Here is a 20,181-nt window from a genome sequence, read left to right as displayed (position 1 = left end):
AGGGCTATGGAACCATTATGTGTTGTTCTGTTCAGTTGTGATGATATGTTATCGTGACATGGTTTTGTGGACTGTATGTGTATCAATATTTTGGGGGTAACTCACTAAGCCTTCGGGCTTACAGTTTCAGTTTATTGTTTCAGGTACATCAGGGGATCGCGGCAAGGCAAAGGCGTGATCGTACAGATCCTCCTGTTATGTTTATGTTTCTGGGAAAAACTCCGATAATTAATATTTTGAAGACAACGTTGTAATGTTTTGATGAACTTTACATGTTCTAAAAAGTTTAAATTGGTTTGAAATTTTGGATGTTACAGGTACCCCTCGCCTGGGTACTTCTGAGGTCTTGAGGTAAGAGATGATATAAGGGTTTGCGTTATGGATTGGAGGAATTTCATTTGACGACTGATTATGTAACGACCCAAACATCACAACTAAAAATTTCTTTTAAAAACATTAATAAAAAACCGCAACATAAGTTATAACATAATTTCTGAGTATTAATCCAAAACATAATCTTTTTATCAAAGTAAACATTCCCAGGCTAACTGACTATGGTGTGTGCACTGCAACCTCTCCGAGCCCCACTTTTGAAAACTGAGTACCTGAAACCAAAAACTTAAACCGTAAGCACGAAGCTTAGTGAGCTCCCCCAAACTACCACATACAATACAATAACATATAAAGCACATACTTGGCCATGCCCACTACATCTGACCGAGGTCCGGGCTAACTGGGGCCTTGCCCCCTGCATCAGACCGAAGTCCGGAAACTGACTGGGACCTTGTCCCCTGCATCGGACCGAAGTCCGGACTAACTGGGGCCTTGCCCCCTGCATCGGACTGAAGTCCGGAAACTAACTGGGACCTTGTCCCCTGCATTGGACCGAAGTCCGGACTAACTGGGGCCTTGCCCCCTGCATCGGACCGAAGTTCGGAAACTAACTGAACATAGCATAACAAGAACATATCAACTAGCATGAACACACATATACTGCATACTGCATCGGGCCGAAGCCCGGAACACATAACACATAAATCCTGTCTGATCCACGAAGGCATCAAACATACTAACTACTGCATCGGACCGAAGTCCGGAAAATATTGCTAGCTAAACGGGCCGTCATTGTGGCCTTAGACCCGTTCCTACTGGAAGGAAACTCACCTGGAAATGCTGACTGCTGAAAACTCGAGTGAAAGATCCCCGACTGCTGTCCCGGCTGCTCTCCGGCTATCATGACAAGTCAAACACTAAATCAAAAAGGGGAATCTTTTGATGGGTAAAATGAGTATTTTACCCCTACTATGGTGTGGGTCATAACAAAGGCTCAAAAACTATAATTCTTCTAAGTCCATCAATGGCCCATTAAAGGTATACTAATGGCCCAATTTTCTGAATTGGGCCTATCTCCTCATATGGGCCCCACCATAACCTTGGCCCACAATCTAACTTCTGGAGGTCCAATAACAAGATAGGCTTTCCAAGCTCACTATTGGCCCAATTTGCTATAATGGGCCCAAAACCCTTTATTGGACCTTACTCAAGCCCAATGCTAAATCCTTGGTCCTTAGCAACCGAATTCTGATGGCCCAATAAGACCCAAGGACCCTAAGTCTCAACTCATCCCACACCGAGGCCCAAAATGCAATAAGCCCAACTGACTGCGTTATGCGGGGTGTACTCTAATGTACGCTTAGTGTACTGGCCTGCTAGAGAGTATGCGGGGCGTACCTGCAATTACACTCGGCGTACTCATTCTGTGAAGACACTTTCCATTAAGCGCTTAATACTCCGACTCAAGAGCCATAAACTTAGATCTAGGTCTTATTCCATGCTCTAATCCATAAAGTTGCTTACTTTATGGCTTCCATGACTTACATAAATCCCAACTCCAAAACCCATGTTCTAATTCCATGAAAGAAGGTCTTAACTCATGCATGAACTCATTAGGGCTTTCAAGATATCAACTTTCTGTTCTAGGGAGTCATTTAGCACCAAGGGTGGGAACCCTTGATCTACAAATCGGATTCAAGCTAGAAAGCTTTCACCTTTAGACCAAAAACTACCATAACTACCCATACTAGATCTAAGCATCCATAGACAAAGTTATGAGCTTTTTACCTTCCAGGTGTTCCAGAGGATGGTGTTGTCTCAGATCTAGAAGCCCTGGCCTCCAAGGTTCTTCCTTGCTAATCTTCCTCTTCTCTTTTCCAAGCTATGACCACCAAGATAAGCCTTCTAAGATCAAGATCTCACAATATGAAGGTAGGGACGTTCTAGGGTTCCTTCTGAGGTTAGGGAGGCTGATATGGGGGCTAGGGTTGGAGCTATAATGTCCTTTATATAGTGCTTGTCCAAGAATTAGGGTTTTTAAGCTGTTAGCATACGCTGGGCGTAACTCCCGTACGCCTATAGGACCCACAATCTTTTTCCCCTTTACGCTGGGCGTACACCAGCCTTACGCTGGGCGTACTCAGATAAACACGCGTGCACTAAACACTCATGCGTGGCCTTTCATGCAAACTTTTCGCTGTAAGGGCCATTCATGCCAAATCTTCAAAGTGTCATAACTCCTTCATTCTAGATCTGTTTCTGATGAACTTTATATCCACGGAAAGGTGAAGAGAAACCCTATGTTTCTAACAACACAACCCGGCCCGAAAACGTCTCGAATAATAACTCCAAATTTAACAAAGGACTAAAACGCCCCTGGCCTTGGCCTCTGAAATTCCATAAACGAATATTTTAGAACAGGGCGTTACAGATTAAGCAAAAATTTCTTTTGCACAACATGAGAATTTTTACATGGTAAGGACCAAGCCAAACCGTGTCGGATGAGGATGTCGGAACTTCTCGAAGAACTTGATATTAAGTCATTCTGGAAGAGATGATTACTAGGATGATGAACAATCCTAAGTACATAAGTTTTTAGTGTCTTTAGTTTTATCCTGTTATATTGGTATGAACCCCTTTTTGATTTGAACATGGCGAGTACTAATAATACGAGGGTTCTGGTAATTTGAAATTATGAACTTGCATGAAATGATCCCTGCTAGGTCTCTCTATAACCGCTTGGTGTACAAAAGTCGTGTATAATTAAGATTGGTAAGACAGTTGACTGAGCAATCCTGCCCTAAATCCACAAGAAAAAAAGGAACAGGAAATGAGGCTGGATCACTCACTCTAAGTCTACAAATCTTAATTATAAATGACCCTAAGGTATACATTAAGCCATCATAGCTTACCTGTTAGGATTCTAAGTTTTATATGAGAGCTGTGATTTGTTTCGAACAAGAGAGTAATTTATAAATATCATTAATAATTGGGGTTAGGAAGCGTACCAAAAATATAGTAGGGTTCTTTGATGCCTCCCCATGCATTGGGATCAAACTCCTCCTGCTCCCCCGTTACACCTTTCTGTTGGACAGTCCCTCTTGAAGTGTCCTATTTCGCCATATAAATGGCATATTGGACTAATTCCAACATTGGTAGTTGAAATGATGAACCTGACCGGAGTCTTACAAATGCGGGTGGTGTACCCCTTCATCTTGCATCTATTGCAATGCAGAACTTGGCAGACTACATGATGATGGTAGTTACACTTTCTACAGTATGGGAGGTTTCCTAAGTGTTATGTGGTCAGTGCTGGAATAACAGGGTTGATGGGGGTATTGACTGCCCCATTTTGTTGCCCTCTGCTAGGTTCTTGAATTGAACAACTCCCTTTCTCCTTCTCAAACTTTCGTTTCAGGATATTAGGTTTGAGGTTCGGAGTGTCCTTACAAGTAGGCACTCGTTGCTGAAGTTGGTTATCACCATGATCGGGATTGTCGATAACATTTTCGCTAACATTTGTGTTATTAGCATTAAGATGGTCCGTGACAACTTTTACGACTGTTGTGATTGCAGCTTGAAACGTAGCCACATCTATCTTAAGGATTGGTGTTTTGCCGGTGGGTTGATTACGTTTCTTCGGAGGCATGATTATGTTATAAGATGAAAACACGAGCTCGTGTGTAACAATGGTTGGCTCTAGATGTATTCTAATCATTTATATGAACATAAAGTTTTCGTTTTGTTATGCTGATCTCAAAGGTTCGACCTACATCCCTATGAAGCAGTCCTAGTAAAGAGCAGAAGTAAGTTTCAAGAATGGTTATTTGACAAGTGCTATCCGAACTGAGTTATCTTTGGTTGGTGGATATCATGTTCCAACTTTCGAAAAAAATCTAATAGTAATTCATAATAGAGTCTACATAAAATAGACTTATGAATTTGAAAAGTAATCACTCTCGATTGCGATTTCGTGATCCGATTTATTGTTATTAGCCGTGAAAGGAAAGATGATGTAACATCCCAAAATTCAAGACTAAAAATTTTCTTTTTAATAAAACATTACTCAAAGCAAAATCATCAATCCAATTATAATCAGAATATTAATTTCCAAAACACATGTTCATTATCAGAGTAAAACATTCCCAGGCTGTCTAATCTATGGTGCGTGCCATGCGATCACCCCGAGCTCTTCCCTCCGCTACCGGAAGTACCTGAAACCAAAACTGAAAACCATAAGTACGAAGCTTAGTGAGTTCCCCACCCTACCACATACCATGCATAACCACATACTGCACATACTGGGCCGCCTGCTATCCTGGGCCTCGCCCCCTACCTCGGGCCTCGCCCGCTACAATGGGCCCCGCCGCTCCAGGCCCCGCCTGGCTTCGAGCCCCGCTCGGATACAGATCTGTTTCACTTAGGCCTCACATGTCACAGGGCTCCACCCACTAACAAATAATAGCACATAAACATATCTCATCACATGACATAAGCTAAACACATACTAACAGATCTTGTGCTAAGGCCTCGCCTATCTCTGGGCCCCGCCCTTGTCCTACTACTGATGAGTCATGGAACCCCGTCCATACTCTTGCTGATAGTGAGGTACGGGCCCTGCCCACCCTCACTCCTTCCCTAACTTGGGCCTCGCCCCTGATCTGCTGCTACTAAGATGTGGAACACCATCCACACTCTGCTATTGGTGAGATACAGGACCTCGCCCACACTCACCTCCCTACCAGGCACATACAAGTATCACACAGACAACAAGTATAAACTATCACATACACCATTCCTTGGGCACCCGCCCTCTATCATTGGACCTCGTCCCGAATATCATACCAGCATATTGTGCCTAGGGCTAACCCCCGGGTCTTCTACTCATAACTATATGGGCCGGCATTGTGGCCGTAGACCCATTCATACAAAGGGAAACTAACCTGCACTGGCTGAACACGCTGATGATCCCACTAGCTGCTGCCCGGTAACTCTCTGAACTCCTGCTCCACTAGCTCCCCGAGCTACCAATATCAATGAAACACTTAGACTAACTGACCCCCAACAGTCAACTAAGTCAACTTTGGTCAAAGTCAAAGTCCTGGTCAAGGTCAAACTTCCAGGTCAACCCTACTCGCCGAGTCTACCTATTGACTCGCCGAGTTCATAAGCTTAAAGTCCTTCCAAACGCGACTCGACTCGCCGAGTCAGACCATAACTCGCCGAGTCTACCGATTTCCGAGTCCTGACCTGTACAACTCACCGAGTCTCCACTCGACTCACTGATTCGAGTCTCAACTCGAAGGGTTTGGGGTTTCGTGACCTGACTCGCCGAGTCCAAGAACAGACTCACCGATTCCAAGATAACCTTCAACAGACTCGCCGAGTTGTTCATCCAACTCGCCGAGTTCCTGCCCAACTTCATCTGACTCGACGAGCTGTTCATCCCACTCGTCAAGTTCCTCCAAATCTTCATGATACTCGCCGAGTCCACTCAAAGGACTCGTCGAGTCCATTCAGATCTCCATACATGCAGAGGACTTTTGAGTCATGCAGGGACTCCAAACCATAGATCCATACTTCCAAAGCACAATCCCCACGTAAAGTTGCAAACTTTACGTATAACTAAAGAGATCTAGGCTCAAAACATACTAGGGTTTGGTTTAAGGACAAAAGGGCTTCACCAACTACTCATCTTCTAATGATTTATGACATATTGGACCATCCCAACACTAGATCTAAAGTGCCAACAACATATCTAAGCCCCTAAACTCGAATTGGGTCTCAATCAACCATAAAACCCCCAAATCTCATAACAAAATAGATCTAGATGCAAAGAAGGGAAAATGGCAGCTTAATACCTCCAAGATGAGCACAAACTGAAGTAGATCTCAGATCTACACCTCCCCTTTGAAGCAACCTTCTTGATCTTCAAGTTCCTTTCCAAAATTTCCTACCTCCAAAGCTATTTCTCTCAAATGATGGAAGCTCACACGAAATCTAGGGTTTACAGGTTCTCTAGGATGATATGGAGGCTGAGGGAGGGACATAACACCCTTTATATAGGATACAACTCTCGAAATTAGGGTTTTCCTCATACAGACCAGACTCGCCGAGTCTCCTTGGCTGACTCGCCGAGTCGGTCACTTACTCCTCGACCCGGATCCCGCTCGGACTCGCCGAGTTCCTCCTTGGACTCACCGAGTCGACCCCTAAACTTAGGGTTTTCTTTCCTTTCTTGCCCTTCAAAACTTTGGGTGCTACAACTCTCCCCCACTTAAACTAAACTTCATCCTCGAAGTTTGCTATGGCCCACCGTCTGCGATCTGCCTCCAATATCCCACCAATTAATCCAACACCAGCTGCCTACCTTCGTTGGCCTTCCGCTTGGTCATTCTGACTATCATCAATCCTTGCGGATAATAGTCTCTGGTCACCTTGACCCTGAACATCCTGGAAACACAACTTACTTGACCGACAATCCTTCTGGTACTCACCGAGTACTGCACTGAACCTATAAGGGTTCACCCCTTCTTTCCTTGCGCGATTTCCTTACCTTCCCAAAGCGATACTCCATACCCAACTATTTTATCTGTCACTATAAAGATCCTATCTTCACCAAATCCATTATTCCCGCTACTTTCAGTACGGGTCATTGTCGCCAATATCCACTGGGCAATCCTCTCTGTCAAAACTTGGTGCCGAGCACCCCTCGTTTCAACTAACTGAATTCCACCATACACGGCATACCCGCAGTACTACTGACTGAAAACTCTGCTATTCCTTGTTTGCCTTCCGGATAAACTAAGACCACCCTGGTCCCTACCAACCTATCAATGTCTGGATTACCGGCTCCCACCGGTAGCTAGCCCCAACACCACCACTAGTCGCTCCCTGCGACTTCCGAAGAAACTTTGACCACCTATAACTGCTCAATCTGCCATGCCATTCAGGTGCTACAATCCTGGGATCCTCGATCCCCTATCTTGACACTAAGGTCCCTACCAGGTCCCACCTGTGCTGCTAAACTCACGGGCCTCGCCCACGAGTCCCACCCGCCTCAGAGATCGCACACTCATTCTGGATCTGCGTGCTCCTACCTTTGCACTCTCGTAGGATTCTCCCCCACTTCGATCCTGCTTACCCCTTGCTGCTCAATACTCGAGAAGAAATCCCAATCCTTGCTACCTCTCCATAATCAATATGCTAAGGAACCCAAGCTTACCATAACTAGGGATCTAACCAATCCATCTCTAAAACTATACAACTCTGATCTAACGAGACATACCATGTCCCTCCCAGGCATGCTACAGTTACTACATCCTATAAAACCTTCTCCAATAGAGCACATCTCCTAACTACCATTCAAATATCCAAGGTATGCAGATGGCATATAACTCGATCACAATCAACCGCTCAAAATAAAATTCTCATACCGATAATGATGCAGAACCATAACAATATAATCATGCACAAATAAAAGAACTGAAAACGGAAATCGCATACGTGCAACGTCCGGTGTTTCTCGCATCTCCAAGGTAGTCATCTGAAAAGCCCTGCCTCCTACCGCAGGCGCCTCTGCACGGCCCTGTCGGCCATCCGTGATCCTCAAAGTTGCAGGGGCGGGTGCCATCACCAGTCCTGCTGAAAACAAACTGGGGCACTGGGCCTTCTTGTGGCCTCGCTGGTTGCAGTGAAAGCATAACAGGTCTGATCCCTGTGAGGTGGTAATAGTGCAATCCCTGCTAAAATGACCAGTCCGACCGCACTTAAAACAACCAGACTCACCACCGCTACCACTCCTGCACGCGCCCCCGTGCGCCCTGCCACACTTCCCGCACCGACTACGGTCCTGAAAATCCCTCGACCTCGAATCCGATCCCTTGGGCCTGTTGCCCGAACCTGCAGCTACCAGAACCTCATCCGACTTTCTTTTCCGGATCTGCTCCAAATCAATTTCCCTCTCTCTAGCTCGAGAAATCATATCTTCCAGCGTCTTACAGCTGGATCTGCTCACGAACTCCCTGATGTCATCCCTCAACATCTCATGGTATCGGGCCTTCTTCATCTCTTCATCCACAACATACTGCGGTACATGAAGAGCCCTCTCCCTGAACTTGTCGGTGATCTCCGCCACAGTCTCAATTGTCTGCTTCAAATCCTGAAACTCCCGTGCCAACTACTGCACCTCAATAATCGGCGAAAACTCTGCCCTGAACCTGGCTGAGAAATCGCTCCAAGTCATCGTGTCCAACGCGGAATCATCCCCCAAAGCATGACCAATCTCCTCCCACCAATCCCTCGCTCTGTCCTTCAGAAGACAGGAAGCGAGTCTGACCTTGTCCCCCTTAGGACAACGGCTTGTACGGAATGCGTTGGCAACATCAGCTAACCATCTGCTGCTAGCGATGGGGTCCCTAGCCCCATGATAATCTGGTGCTCCGCAAGCCCTGAACTCTTGAAATGTCAAGGTACGCGCTCCCATCAATGCCATCATCTCAGTACTGAAGGCTCCCAGCCTCTCATCCAAAATCTCCAATATACCCTCCTTGACCGTGCCAAAGATCACAGGAGTCTGATCTAGAATACTGCACGTAGCCTCTACTGATATCAACTCCCTCATTCACTCCTCGAGCTGCTCGGCTCCTGAACCCAAGCCTGATCCCTCTCCGGTGCCTGATCCGCCCGCTGGTCTCTCTCGCAATGTCACCATACTGAAAATATAATACATCCACTATCAGAATACTCATCACTGCTGCGAGACCAAACACACTCCCTACTAGGTTCCCGGTCTTGTCTTGGCCTTTCCCGAATTGAGTACGGATCCTCTGCTTTCAGTAGTACGGGCCCATACTACCTTCCACATTTATCCGTACTTTCCTCCGGAATTGCTTTGACTCCACCAGGTCCCTTGCCCACTACTACTTCTCCCAGCAATATCTCATCCTAGGCTTACCCTAGGGAAACCTGTGACTCAAATCAAACCAGTCCTCAGCTGCTGAAGGTCTCCTTGTGATGCCAATTAGCCATCACCTGGATACCATCACACGTGATGAGGCTCAGATAATCCTTCAAGTAAAATACTCGTCCCTACAACGGTTGGACTCAAACAAGAGCTGCACAATAGGACCAAATCCAACACTATGAGATTATTCAACCCTGATCACATGTAACGTGTCGTATCCACCTAATGGCTAACTTCCATCACTCAGAATCCCACAATGCACAAAGCAAGCAGCATTCAGACAAGGGAAAATCTAACCACAACATACTCAAGCAATCATATCCACATAGCAAGAAACTGAAGTAGCATGCAACACAAACTCATAGACCCACACAAACTCATAAACTCAGGCATAACCTAAACAGGCTATCCTACTACTGTCTAATCAACACTATCATGCAACTCAAAACACATATAATAGGCACATAAGGCATCATTCCTAAATCCTTAGTCCTAATCTAGCATGCTGTTCTATCAACTGATAATCATAACATAAACTTGTATGGGTATTTTGGGGTACTTACTTGAGCTCGGTTAATTGCATGCACCACACCCTTTTTCTCTTTTCAAGGTTCTTTTCTTTATGAATTATTATTGCTTTTCTAAAACAATTTTCTTTCCCAAAACTCTCTTTTTAGAAAACTGTCTTTTCATTTGAAAACTTCTGTACCAATTCCTCAGTTTGAGTTCAACACACCCGAGATCATGTCTGAATCCCTCAAACCAAGGCTCTGATACCAACTTGTAACATCCCAAAATTCAAGACTAAAAATTTTCTTTTTAATAAAACATTACTCAAAGCAAAATCATCAATCCAATTATAATCAGAGTATTAGTTTCCAAAACACATGTTCATTATCAGAGTAAAACATTCCCAGGCTGTCTAATCTATGGTGCGTGCCATGCGATCACCCCGAGCTCTTCCCTCCGCTACCGGAAGTACCTGAAACCAAAACTGAAAACCGTAAGTACGAAGCTTAGTGAGTTCCCCACCCTACCACATACCATGCATAACCACATACTGCACATAATGGGCCGGCCGCTATCCTGGGCCTTTCCCCTACCTCGGGCCTCACCTGCTACCTCGGGCCTCGCCCGCTACAACGGCCTCGCTGCTCCAGGCCCCGCCTGGCTTCGAGCCCCACTCGGATACAGATCTGTTTCACTTAGGCCTCGCATGTCACAGGGCCCCGCCCACTAACATATAATAGCACATAAACATATCTCATCACATCACATAAGCTAAACACATACTAACGGATCTTGTCCTAAGGCCTCACCTATCTCTGGGCCCCGCCCTTGTCCTATTACTGATGAGTCATCGAATCCCGTCCATACTTCTGCTGATAGTGAGGTACGGGCCCAACCCACCCTCACTCCTCCCTAACTTAGGCCTCGCCCCTAATCTGATGCTACTAAGATGTGGAACACCATCCACACTCTGCTATTGGTGAGATACGGTACCTCGCCCACACTCACCTCCCTACCAGGCACATACAAGTATCACACAGACAACAAGTATAAACTATCACATACACCATTCCTTGGGCACCCGCCCTCTATCATTAGACCTCGTCCCGAATATCATACTAGCATATTGTGCCTAAGGCTAACCCCCGGGTCTTCTACTCATAACTACATGGGCCGGCATTGTGGCCGTAGACCCATTCATACAAAGGGAAACTAACCTGCACTGGCTGAACACACTGATGATCCCACTAGCTACTACCCGGCAACTCTCTGAACTCCTGCTCCACTAGCTCCCCGAGCTACCAATATCAATGAAACACTTAGACTAACTGACCCCCAACAATCAACTAAGTCATCTCTGGTCAAAGTCAAAGTCCTGGTCAAGGTCAAATTTCCAGGTCAACCCTACTCGCCGAGTCTACCTATTGACTCGCCGAGTTCATAATCTCAAAGTCCTTCCAAACGCGACTCGACTCGCCGAGTCAGTCCATAAGTCGCCGAGTCTACCGATTTTCGAGTCCTGACCTGTCCAACTCACCGAGTCTCCACTCGACTCACTGATTCGAGACTCAACTTGAAGGGTTTGTGGTTTCGCGACTTGACTCGCTGAGTCTAAGAACAGACTCACCGAATCCAAGACAAACTTCAACAGACTCACCGAGTTGTTCATTCAACTCGCCGAGTTCCTGCCCAACTTCATCTGACTCGACGAGCTGTTCATCCCACTCGTCGAGTTCCTCCAAATCTTCATGCTACTCGCCAGGTCCACTCAAAGGACTCACCGAGTCCATTCAGATCTCCATAAATGCAGAGGACTTTGAGTCATGCAGGGACTCCTAACCATAGATCCATACTTCCAAAGCACAATCCCCACGTAAAGTTGCAAACTTTACATATAACTAAAGAGATCTAGGCTCAAAACATACTAGGGTTTGGTTTAAGGACAAAAGGGCTTCACCAACTACTCATCTTTTAATGATTTATGACATATTGGACCATCCCAACACTAGATCTAAAGTGCCAACAACATATCTAAGCCCCTAAACTCGAATTGGGTCTCAATCAACCATAAAACCCCCAAATCTCATAACAAAATAGATCTAGATGCAAGGAAGGGAAAATGGCAGCTTAATACCTCCAAGATGAACACAAACTGAAGTAGATCTCGGATCTACACCTCCCCTTTAAAGCAACCTTCTTGATCTTCAAGTTCCTTTCCAAAATTTCCTACCTCCAAAGCTATTTCTCTCAAATGATGGAAGCTCACACGAAATCTAGGGTCTACAGGTTCTCTAGGATGATATGGAGGCTGAGGGAGGGACATAACACCCTTTATATAGGATACAACTCCCGTAATTAGGGTTTTCCTCGTACAGACCAGACTCGCCGAGTCTCCTTGGCCGACTCGCCGAGTCGGTCACTTACTCCTCGACCCGGATCCCGCTCGGACTCACCGAGTTCCTCCTTGGACTCGCCGAGTCGACCCCTAAACTTAGGGTTTTCTTTCCTTTCTTGCACTTCAAAACTTTGGGTGTTACAGATGATAAGTTCAAAACCTAATGTGAGTAATGTAAATATTAACTCACTAGGTTGAGTTGATTTACTAGTTAGTAAAGTGACAAAAACACACTCAAACACTTCGCATGTAACACGCATGGTTTCCTTTGTTCTTACTTCTATTATGGATGGTAATGATTTGTTCCCTCCTAGTATTTATATGTTGTCCTTCTTCTTCATAGGTATATTGAATTTTTGTGTCGTCTTACTTCCGATTCTAACACTGATCCCCATTACTTCATAATGGAGAGTTCGAATCCTGGAAGTTCATGGGAAATTCTCATCGGTGTCCTTAATAAGGTAAGGGCACTAAATGACTTCTATAGTTTGCTTACTTCTCATCTGTTTCTTTCTTGGAATTCTCCTAACGAGACTCTACTGGATCCTCATTGATTCCTCTATTGATTGTTGGAGTGGCTAAATCAGTGTAAGTGGTTAACACGAGAATGTGAATGTCTAAAGAATCTATGAGATTTATCAAAATTAAATTTTTACGAAGATGATTCTTTCTGGTGTTTCTATAATCACATAATGTGTACCAGTTATGTATAATCTAGATCAGATAGACCTTCGAATAAGTGATCATACTCTAAAACCAAATCCAAACAAGGAAAAGGAAGTAGAATGAAAATCACATATTTTAAGTCTATAAAATCTCAACTATATTTAACTTTTTCGTATTCACTTAGTAATTATAGACTTACCAGAAAAGTTGTTTTTAATATTTGCCAAAAGTGATTTATGATACCTAAAATACTTCGTGGTATTTTAATTACAATTTGATTCTTGGACTTCCAAATATAAGAAGTTGATAAGTTTTCAGTTTTACTGTTATATCATCCTAAAATACTCCTATAATATTTTAACCTTTATGTTTGGTTCTAGAATTCTTCTGGTACTTAGGTAAGTTTTAGATTTGATGCAACACTACATTCACTCCCAAACACATGTTGGTCATATCTAAACTAAATATAGTTGATCAGGCTAAATTGATCCCAGATATGATTACATAACTGTCCATGTTTAACTGTAATGTCCAACATCCAAATACTTTTGTTTTGTTCTTCTTGTGATACTCGTTCTAGTGTATATATATATATATATATATATATATATATATATATATATATATATATATATATATATATATTTTGCGTGTATTTATACTTTTATAAAATATTCTTATATTTTCAAGTATAACTCTTGGTCAGAGTATTTTTATCCCAATGTGTTTATAGTTGTATATCTTTTATGAATTGATATACTGAGTTCACTATAAACAACGCTCTGATACCAATCTGTCACACCCCCAAACAAGAACAGCGGAAACGTCCAGGGGCGGAGGACATCATGTAAGTATCACAACACATGCATTATAGTAATCAAAGTAAAAACAACCATTTCATTAATAAGTATATGTTTTTCATAAGTGTTTAAACATTACATATTCAAACATCAAAATAGATATGGTAAAAGACAAAAGATGCAGCACGGTACTAGGCCGTCTTCTCAAAAACTTCAGGAGTGTACCTGTCTACTGGATTCCTGAGAATACAAGTTATTTTGAAAGAGTAGATCGACATTTAAACGGGTGAGTTCATAAGTATTTTAGTTGTATGATGTATACTCTAAGTTCTTGGAAAAGTTAACTGGTTCCTCCAGAAAATCCTATATTTTCTGTCATGACAATATGATAACCATAATAGTTCCCTATACAATTACTTAGTTTATACTAGTCATATATAACCTAATATCGAACTGACATTTAAATGTGTGAATCTGCCCTAAGTCTACAACCAAACAAGGAACAGGAAGTGAGGCGGAAGTCACACATTCCACTGTCAGTCGGATGTTAATTATGTATCACTCTAGTGTATAAACTGAGGAATTATAGAATGAGCCATTTAAGGTCCTTTATGTTATACTAGTTTTTAAGAAAATGACTGATTACGTTCCAAAAATTCCTATATTTTCTGCTTTACAACTGATAAATTATACCTATTATAATTATGTTCTCATTGTCTTTCATAAATTATACCTATTATAATTTATACGTTCTATCTGATTAGCATGATCTATGCTGAATGTACCCCTTTGCTTAGCATGATACAAAGTTAATGATACCGACTGAATTATACTTTTATATTCCCATATGTATAATATATATAATTAAGAAGAAAACGACTTTCAGACAAATAACCCCACCTTAAGCCCACATCCAAACAAGGAAAAGGAAATAAGGCAACTCATTAGTCCTAAGCCCTTTAAGTCTTCTTTATATATACTTATACATATATGAACATGAATTTGACAGTTTTATGCTAACAGAATTATAAATACATTTTAAAGAGTCTAACGGTATCTTAAAAGAGTTTATATGATTTTGAAAAGAGTTCACATGACTTTAAGTCATTATGGAAGTATTGGGTAATCCTTTATTGTAAAAATAAAGATTTAAAGCATAAGGAAATCTTTTATGTGATTGATATCACATGTAATGATTAACACAATTTAATTGTGTTCAACTTGTATTCTCCCCCCTAAAAAGCATTTAAAATCATTTAAAATGTAGATTATAGGGGTATGAACTCACATGAGAAGTAGCGATTTGGACAACATTTCGTTTCTATAGATGATCTTTCTCAAAGAAACATCGAGTTTTTGAGTAAAAACCGGGTTTTACGCAGGTAGCACTTCGACTGGAAAGAGGTTAGCTTCTCGAGAATTCAGGGGCTTCGGGGCTTGCTTCGGGTTATAGATATGATACCGGGGATTTAGGGTGGTAAAAAGTGGCTAGAAAGGTGTTTAGAGTGAAAGAAGAAATCAAGAATGTAAACCAAACCTGGAGACCTCGCACCCTTTTTATAGTTGGCTGACCCTCACACTACGCTGGGCGTACCTTCGTACGTGGCACATAGGTGCTACCTAGCTTCGGACGTGTCTGCTTGAGTTAGATATGTTTATGCATGCGACAGAGGAGCGACGTAGACCATCCGAGGCCTAGTGTCCGAGTATGCTGGGCGTAACCGAGTACGCGGGGCATACTCCTTAGCACCAGCTTCGTAGTTTGAGCCCGAAACTTCAAAAATTCGTAACTTTCGCATACGAGCTCCGTTTTTGACGTTCTTTATATTCACGCGTAGGTGAGATTATACTCTACAACTTCCGTTTAGACTCCGTCGGCTAATTTAGAATTTATTTTTAATGTTTTATTTTTAACAGGCCGGGATAGGCATGGTCCGTTAAAATTTTATAATTTCTTCATCTGACATCCATTTTAGTCTGTCGTTTTACTGATGTACTACAATTGGCAAGACCTTCAATTCTCGTTTAGTTTGTTTTGGCCAAAAGTTGTTAAAACAAAAACTCGAGTTTCGGTCTGAGTACTACTGTATTGAAACTTAGAAAAATCATAACTTTTTCATATGAAGTCAGATTTAGACGTTCTTTTTATGGACACTCTCGTTTTAACGCATTTTACAAATTTCTTTTAGATTGTTAAGGCTAAAAAGAGTTTTCTTGAAAATTCATGTTTTTCATTAAACAGTGATTTGCTGGTTTTGACGCGGTTCTTCGAGTTGTCATAATTTCTTTGTTATAACTCAAATTTTATTGTTCTTTATATTTTTGGAAATCTTGTTACAATATCTATTACTTTATTTAACCCAAACAAGAATATTGAACAATTTATTTTTGACGCTATTTTAAGTTGACTTCAAATGCTAGAAAATAACGGGTTGTTACAATTTGTTCAGTTAACTGGATAGTTCCTGTATTTCTGCTGGTGCTAGTCGATATGGTGATTTGACTATGGGGGTGGCTCCAGGAATTAAGTCAATGCGGAACTTGACTTGGCGCATGGGTGGTATACTCGGAAGATCTTCTGGAAATACATCGGAAAAGTTACAGACTTCTGGGATACTGTTGATGTCTTTCACTTCCTGTATCTTATCAACAATGTGGGTTAAGAAGGCATGGTACTCCTTATGTAGGTACTTTTGAGCCTTGATGCAAGAGATGATTTGAAGATTCGTGTCGGGTTTGTCACCATAGATACTGAGGGTTTCGCTACTTGGTAGGTTAAGGCGAATGTCCTTTTCGTAACACAAGATATCGGCATGGTGAGGACTTAACCAGTCCATGTCAATGATGATTGTAGATGAATTGAAACGAGTAATTGAATGTAAATGAGAGTAAATCAATTCATGATCTAGAATGAACACACGATGTAAATATTATCTGGTTTCATCTGTAATTACTTTCATAAACTTGAGTACAAAGCAGATAGAAGAATCATGAAAAACTCTCTACCCTACACTCAAGTTCATACCCTATTTATAGGATCCTGAAAGTACAAAAAATACAAAGGACTAAACATTAAGTTTCGATTGAACATTTTCCTTAGTAAATATATACTAAATTACAAAACAAACACTTCGACTCTTTACAATATTTCGACCCTAACAATCTCCCCCTTTGTAAACAAGTCAAACTGATCAATTCGTGAGAATCTGAGTAGCGAAGTGCATCATCCTTCGAAGCTCTGAGTAGCAAGTTAATACCTTCTTTAACTCAGTCTTGTCTCCTTCATTATTCTTTGTACAATTGTTCATACGAAATATAAAGTTCGTATACTGAGCTGTAGTATACCGTTCCACTTCGTTCACTTGAAACAAAAACCTTTTAGCTTTGCCATTTTTATCTTTTCCTACAAATACTTGCTCACATAGTTTCCCTTTACTTCACTCTGCTTCACCTTCGGATTAAACGGTTTCTTGAAAAACTTTTTCAGTCAATTGTTTGAGTAAAAAGCAACTGCCTCATCATCAGAGTTCATTATAAAACCTTCTTCACCCGAATCCTTTTTCTCAACAGTATCAACCTCATCTACTTTCGAAACAAGAGCCAATGGACCTCCTAAGCTTTGTTTCGACTCTTCCACCATTTCATTAACTTCACTTTCGTGAGTTTTCCACTGATTATTCACATCATTCAACGATGAAGTATCAAAGCTTTGTTGATTCTTCACCATCATGCTTACACTTCTCCACTCCTTACGAAGTCCCATCACAAATGTAAGATTGAACTCCATGGAAGACCTTGTAATCCCATAGCGATTACACCTGTAAAGCAACTCATTCAGACGATCATAATAAACTTCAATTGTTTCATTCTCATTTTATCTGAATTCCTTTAGCTCAACCAAGCATTGTTTAACAGAGTTGATCTTCGTTTTCTCACTCCCTTGATATTTCTCTTTGAGAGTATTCCAGATCTCTTTTGTAGTTTTACAACCACAGATGTAGTTATAAACTACAGGTGGCAAAACACCTCTCATGTTTCTCATACAATGCTTCTCACTGTTTTTCATCCTTGTTGCTTGTTCTTCTACTGCTGAAGTTGATCTAGATGATCCTATACTTTGAGTATTTGGTGGTGGTTGAACACTTCCTTTTATGCAATTCCATAACTCTTCATCCAATCCATTGAGATAGTCTTCCATATGATCCGCTCATTGATCGTAGTAATCTGGAACCAGAATTGGAATTTTTGTTGATGATCCAAGAAGATGAGAATACGATGTCATCGTGTTCAAGTTGAAGTTCACCATTGTTGTACGGATGAGAATTTTAGGAAAACTTGAGAAATTTGAAGATTGAAATAATGAATTGATCAGAAACTTGAAATCGATCACTCGATTATGCAATTCGAACACAAAATCTAAACAAAACTATAGATCTAAGACGATTTTCAGAATCGAAATGTGTGAAATCTTTTGAGACAAACTTTTGACTAAAAAACGAACGATTCAAATGAAAATCAGATCATTGCAGTTTGAATCCTGCTTTGATACCAATTGTAGATGAATTGAAATGAGTAATCGAATGTAAATCAGAGTAAATCAAGCGATGATCTAGAATGAACACACGATGTAAATATTATATGGTTTCAGCTTCAATTACTTTCATAAACTTGAGTACAAAACAAATAGAAGAATCAGGAAAAACTCTCTACCCTACACTCAAGTTCAGACCCTATTTATAGGATCCTGAAAGTACAAAAAATACTAAGGACTAACCATTAAGTTTCGACTGAACATGTGCCTTAGTAAATATATACAAAATTACATAACAAAAACTTCGACTCTTTACAATATTTCGACCCTAACAAAAACGTCAAAGCTTCTTATTGTAAATGGCATTAGGTCAATTTGGAAGGAATGGTTGTTTTGAGTTAGAGTGCATCCTACATATATGTTATTTGTGGTTTCTGTCTTCCCGTTATACATTTCTATGGTAAATGTTCCATTAAGTGTTTGGGGTGTTTGTTTAAGGAAGTGTTCAAATTTATGGCTCACGAAACTTCTCTCCGCACTGCTATCGAAAAGTATGCATGCATATGAGTTATTGAGGAGAAACATACTGGTAACCATGGTGGGGTCCTTCATTGCCTCCACATTCCCTATTGCCAAAACCTTTCCCGCTCCTCCGTCATTTTGTTCTTTGCCTTTGGGCACTCCCTCTTGAAATGCCTCGTCTTGCCACATCCGTAGCACGAACGACTCACTCCATCATTAGTGGCTTGGGTGGTTTGTTGTGTTGTTGGCCTATAGAAATGGGTGGTATGCCCCTTCTTGTTGCAAATGTTACGGTGCATCTCTCGACAGGATCCGTTGTGCTGTTGGCCTATAGAAACGGGTGGTATGCCCCAACATATTGTTTAGCTGGTGCCGCGGTAGTAAGGACGGTGGCGACATGGACGACCACAGTTTGTTGTCTCTTCATAGGCTCTTGATCGGGTTTCCCCTTTTTCTTATTCCTAAACTTTCGTTTGTTGTCTCCCCTTTTTGGTTGTTCAGGCGTGGGGACTATAATGCCCTGGCGGACTCCTTGGTCGATAAGTGTTTGTGCCAAATGCTTGGCACTGTTGTAGGTGCTTCTGTTGGCGGATATGACCATTCCCTGAATCTGAGGGGATAGTCCCTAGATGTAGCGTTCTATTTTCTTGGCTTTTGGGGTGACCATCCCGGGGAACAGAGTTGCCAAGTCGTTAAACCTGGTGGTGTAAGTGGCAATATCAGATCCCGTCATGGTGTGGTCGCACAACTCTTGTTCTAGCTTCTGCATTTTGCTTCTTGGGTAGTACTCCCCCAACATCATGACTTACAGGTCCTCCCAACTCATGGAGTTGGCCACATAGAGGGTAAGATTTTTAACATGGCAATTCTACCATGATAAGGCTGAGTCAGCAAAGGTACAAGCCACGTATTTGACCTTATATTCGTCCGGGCATGAACAGATTTTGAATACGGACTCGGTTTTCTCAAACCATCTTGTCAAGGGGAAGACACCTCCATCGCCATGATAGGTTTTGGGCTTGCATTTCATGAATTCTTTGTAGGAGCACCTTTGTTGGTGACCTTTTCTTTCGCCAAGATTGGAACTGTTGGTCCCGCTCCAGCCCCCATTGTCGTTTCCATTCCTGCTCCCATTCGTGTCGTTACTGCTGATTTGTGCCATGGCGGACGTCACTGTGGCTATCATAGCGGATTGGAAAACGGAGGATTCCATATATGGAGGTGGTGGTGGTGGGGTTGTTGATGTGTTGGAAACACATCTATTGATTCTTCGTGGTGGTATCCTTCTACCACAAAGTTTTAAAGGTGGAATGATGGTAAGCCCTCGATAATGGTCATGAGTCAGGCATTATCGAAATGGAATGTCTCGGTTATGTGGGTATTATATACGCCTTTATTGTAACTCGTAAGCAATTCACAAATAGAAATTTACTATTATAGGTAAACAATGGTATAACAA

Source organism: Lactuca sativa, chromosome 8 (assembly GCF_002870075.4).
Source record: "Lactuca sativa cultivar Salinas chromosome 8, Lsat_Salinas_v11, whole genome shotgun sequence".
Lineage (NCBI taxonomy): Eukaryota > Viridiplantae > Streptophyta > Magnoliopsida > Asterales > Asteraceae > Lactuca > Lactuca sativa.
This window is presented reverse-complemented; position numbering follows the sequence as displayed.